Here is a 5,684-nt window from a genome sequence, read left to right on the forward strand (position 1 = left end):
CCCATCCGGGGTTTACAGAGTTTTTGAGTTTTATCTCTTTCTTCTGCAATTGAAGGATGGATGATGAACGTTGGTATTTGGCGAACATTATTTTATTGTCCGGTTTCTCTTTGAAGAGATGTGTCCCAGAACGCTGGAATTATGGACATGAACTTGTTATTCTTGTCGTTCGACAACGACTGTGATTTCACAATGAAATCAATCCGATTTCAAAAGGGTTTGCTATGTCAGGTTTTTCTGTATTAGTGGAAAACTGTCTTGTGTTCAGCCTCGTCTGGAAATGGCGTGAAATTCGTGTTTGGAAGGGATACCTTGTAACTCGGATCTGTACGTATACTTGAACATCGATTGAACGTTTTATGTTATATTATTTCTGGTTTTACTTTTGTTTCTTTGGTTGTGTCCTTTTCTCAAAAATCAAATTGTTTTTGGTTTGGGTTTGTCTTTCGACTTTTTTGTGTTTTATTATTTCTTTCGTTGACTTTATAATAGTCTTCAAAAGAATAAATTATCCAGTTTTTAGCTGGGTTAATCCGGTTTGGGTACCGTTGGTTTTTTTTTCTTATTCATGCTGTTATGATTTGTGGTGTTTAGTCATTTGCATTGGTTAGTTTGGTGTAGTGTTGACTCCATTCCAACCGGGTTAAAAAAAGTTGGAAACTTGTTATCGTTAGTTGGAGTTGTTGTTATTGAAAACTTGAAACATAAAATCATTATTTTAAACAATTCTTCGTGGGCGAGCTGTGCGAGTATGGATAGAATTCTTGTGCGAATGAATTAAAACATTGAAAAGGTTAGTACTGCTTTCTCATTTTATGAATTCATTGCTTAAATATCTGAAATTTACTGCATTCGGGGAAATATTAAATTATAAGTTTTCATTGTATTTAATTTTACTGCTTCTTGGGGAAATAACTTATAAATTAATTTACTACATTGGGTATGAATTTTACTACATTATTTAGTGCAAAAATTTTAGTATAGCAAAATAGTTTTAGCAAAATAAGTTTTATATGAATCGTATTCTAATTTAACAAGTTTATATTTTTCATTTTTTTTTCCGTTTTTATAGATGATGGTGATGAGAAGACTAGAAAAGAATTTAAACATTATAGAAAATGGCTAGTACGATTTGAATTCATTAGTTAAGGTATTTTAATTATACTTACCTTAGTCGTCGGGGAAGAAGCCATGTGGGAAGAGTTCTTGAAGTAAATCTGATGTTGTTAGTAACTTGGCTAGTATGCGTATGACGTTTTTAGTTTATAGCAGTGGCCAAAGCAAATCAAGTGCTTTGATGATATTTAGTTCTTTAGTGCCTACTGCGAATTCATGAGGTGTGTTTTGTATTAGATTGTAAATTTTGTGATTTTAGTATTGGGAATAAACTCTAATATGGGGATTTCAATAGGTTGTATGAATTCATGCGGGATGATGAAGGGTCTGGATTCTTCGTCCTGTAAGGTCTTTTTGATGGGGCAAAATATATACATTTGGGTAACGGGATCGTAGTTACGGAGGATGCCGTGGAGGTTAGTATTTTTAATGCAATATTTAAAATTAAGAAAAAATGGTGACGTGTATTTTGAGTTAATAAACTGAAAACGATGGTGGGGCTGTCTAGATGGTGTGTGTAGATTGATGTGGTTTTGTATGAAACGATAATATGTGAAAGTATGTGTTCGTTTAGTGCGTAACATAAAATCGTGGGAACAGTGCAAATCGCGTTCCTGTGGTGAAAGAAAATGAAAGGTTTGTGTAAATAATTGAAATTGGTCGTAGAAGCTTTGGTATGCTTGCATCTCGATTATTGCTTCGGAAATTATGTGATCGTGTTTTTTATCAAAAATATCAAGTGTGAATAGGTATGATGTTTTGATACAAAATTTTTCGGTTAGTTGCGGGTTGGCAAAGCGGTCTTCATCTAAAAATTGATCTTGGTTAGGGCGTATGATGTTGTGATCGTAATTTTCGATGGTGAAATCGTTAGCTCGGGGTGCGGTGAATGTTTTTAGTAACTTTTTAAATCCTACATATGTGAATTGTCGAGGTGTTAGAGGTGTTGTGAGTCTATATAGCATATTTTTGCATTTTTCATTATCAACTTGTGTATTATAAAGTGGTAGAAAAAGAGGGTTAGTATAGTGGTAATATGATGTCCAGTGGAGTGTTGGCATTAAAGCGTGCTCATCAACAAAATATCTAGTGTCATCATTAGTGGTAGAAGGATTTAAAGTGTATTGTGGAAATGATGGTAAGTTTGTTTGAAGCAAGGTTTTCGTATTTGTGTGTTTTGGGTAGTTAATATATTCTTTGGCTGTTCCGGGTTTGGTTGTGAATGGGTGATTTGGGAATTTACGTTTAAAAGTGCGATAAGCTTGGTTAGTGCTAGTGGATGTTTCAGTGGATGTGGATGATTGAGCTAATGATGGGGTGTAATCCGATAGCGGTGTAGGCGTTGGTGGGCCTGATGATGTGGTTATGGATGACAAGTGATGGATTGTAAGCGTATGAGGGTATGTCAGTTGTTGTTGTAAGGTAATAAAGTTATCGAGTTCTGAGGAAATTCGTACAGTATCTGTGGAGTTATTATTTGATCTTTCAGAAAGGGATGGGGTATAGGTTGGGGTAACTTGGGAAGCATAAGAGGGAGTGGAAAGGGATGGTAGTGGATGACTGGTTCGAATGGGTTGAAAGGGGGGTTGCGACAAAATTGAGGGGTTGGTTTGAGTATGTGTAGAGGGAGATGGTTCGGAGTCTGCAAATTCATCGGGATTTTCTAAGTCTGAATTGTTAAATTGTGAGATAGTATGAAAAACTGAAATATCTGAGTTAGTGTCTGAATTCGTGCTTGGTATGTTAATAACTGGGAAATCGGGTGGCGGGAAAGCGAAAAGTGGAATGATTGGGATTGGATTTTGGAGGTTGGCTGGGTGGGAATTTGAGCAATGGATGGCTCCAACTTGTCGGCTCATCGTGGGCTAAAAAAATGATTATGTTGAGACTGAAAAGTGGTGGTATGGGGTTGTTCAATAATTTGTTCATATGTATTGTCACTTTGTGATTGATTTCTCGTTATGTGTTTGATAGGGCTTTGTGCTGAACTTGGTCTGAAGTTTGGGTTATTTGTGATTACTAAATTTCGAAAATTTCGGGGAGCTTAAGATAGGGGATGATTTTGTGGTAGGGTTGGTATTTGTGGCGCTGTAGGTGCTGTATCTACATTATTATGTTCTACGTCGTATGTATTTGGTCTTGCGGCTAGTTTTGTGTTGTATTCTTTTATTTGTGCGTCTAAAATTATTTTGTTAATTGATGATGAAAATATTCCGAAAAATCCTGCAAATAAAATACGTGCTTTTAGTAGTGAGAAAAGAAATCCTATAAAATTAAACATTGCGTATAAGATAGATTTAATAGAAAAGCGAGAATTTCGTTTTTTAATGTTACAAAACTAAAAATATTTATGGGTGAAATATCTTGTGGTCTAAATTTTTCACCGTTTAAATATATGTAATCTTTAATGTCTTTAAAATATCCGCTGTAGTCTTGTGTATATTTGTATGCAAATCCTGCGGTTTCGGCAAGTTTTCTTAAATTTTGATCGATTGATTGTCGTTGTATGGTATCCATTTGTGTGAGTAGTTTTTGAAATTGTTGTGTTCTAATGTGGTGTTGTATATCAGATTTAGAATATATTTCAATTGATTGTAAATCAAAATTTGGATTGCGAGCAAAAGCTCGGATACTTTCTGGTGAAAACTTTAGTGGTTGCATTATTGTAGGGTATGGTGTGAGTAGATAGTATTTATCTTCGTCGGGGTTTAACTGTACGACATTGGCTGTTTTGTGATCCACATGGGACTGCGGTATCCCAAAAGTATACTTGAAAGTGTATCGACAAAATGTACTTTATTTTTGTAGAATATAGGGATTCTTTTGTAACAACGTTTATCTTCAAAAACGTATAATGGTAATACTTTTTTGGTGGAAGTATAAAACCATAAAATGATTCCTTCGTAACCAAGAAAATTTGATCTATTTCCTGATATTAAATATCCTGCGTAGGGTATTTTTAATACTGCTAATGCGAGAGGTTGTAAGATTTGTGTTCTTTCCAATTCGCATAGTTGATGAAGTGTTTCTAATTCGGAGAGTGACATTTCTTGAAATATTCCACTAATTGTGTAGTCTAATTTCATGTCTAAATGAATGTCATAGTGTATGTTTCCAAAGTAGGTGTTATTCATAAGTGATAGCTATTGTAATCGTGCACTTTTGCTATCAGTTGGTGTTAGTTTTCCACTGGGTTGACCATTATATTTGTAGAAGTTGACTGTGGTGTAGGGTGTGCCTTCGTTTATATGGTGACCTGTTGCATATGGGTCAAACTTAACTTTACCAGTGGTCATGTCGAAACCTTTTTCGTATTCGACAAGTATTTCTGAATATTGTGTTTTGTGGACTGGATTTGTATATTTACATGCAAATTCTGTTTTTTGATAGATCTGAAAACGTGTTAATTTTTTTTCTATATCGTGTGAATTTTTGAAATTATTGCTTCGTTTGTGAGATGGTTTCACTTCTTCATATGGGATTGATTCGATAAAATATTTTTCCAGAAATTTTATCATTCGTGCGTGTATTTTTGCTACTTGAAAGGTTGTGCAAGTATCTTCGGGAAACCAAACGATTGTTGCTTGGGTTCTTGTTGTGGGGTCACAATAACCTTGATCATTTTTACAAGGTAATCTAATTCCTTGATAGATCATTGTGTTATCTGATAAATCTCGCGTGAGTTGTATTTTTTCAAGTTGTATTTTCCAATCAAAAAACATTATTTCTTGATATCCTTTATTTTTTGTGTCTGATTTGCAGTTTGAAGGGTTATTTATTCCAATGTGTGGTATCCAATGTTTATCGTGTATATCATAAGTTAATCGTCCATGTGCGCCGTTTTATGGGTATTTTTCGTCTAGTTTTATATGTCCTTGATATCGTTCGAGTTCTGCTTGATGTACAGAATCGGCAAAGACTTGGAAATTTCCTGTTTTTCTGTCTAAGTGTTTGTTTCTTTTTAGATTTAATCTGAGTAATTCGTTTTTACAATCATCGGGATTGAGATGTAAAAGTCGTTCTATATTACTTTGGTAAAATGATTCGTGATGAAGTCTGTTTTTATTTTCGTTAGAAACTTGTGAACAAGGTACTTTCTTTTCGGAAACTGTTGCTGTAAACTTATATCCTGTGATTGTCGTTGCTCGGGCTTTTGAATATAATGTTGCTATTACGTTTGTAGTTTCTATAGCTTGTGGTTCTGTTTCGCATTGTGTTACTTGATTTATTGCATACTTGTGTAGTGTTTTTTGTTCGTTTTCTTCACAATCATAATGTGTTACTAATAAATCCTGGGGTCCTGTGCGAGATGGATTTGTGTTTTGATCGAAAAATATTAGAAAAAAGATGTGTTGAAATGTTAGTATCTTTAAAATATACATATGTATGATAATCCAGAATATGGGTTATAAAATGTTATATAACCGATTGTGTTTTTTGTATATCTATCGTATTTATATATTAATTCAGTTGTTATAAATGGTGGTGGTAACGTTTGGGCTGTTTTATTTGGTAGACTTAGTGGGTAGGGATGTTGTACAATATTATTAAGTTTAACTGTTATTTCA

Source organism: Symsagittifera roscoffensis, unplaced genomic scaffold (genome assembly GCF_963678635.1).
Source record: "Symsagittifera roscoffensis unplaced genomic scaffold, txSymRosc1.1 SCAFFOLD_114, whole genome shotgun sequence".
In the NCBI taxonomy this organism is placed as follows: Eukaryota; Metazoa; Xenacoelomorpha; order Acoela; family Convolutidae; genus Symsagittifera; species Symsagittifera roscoffensis.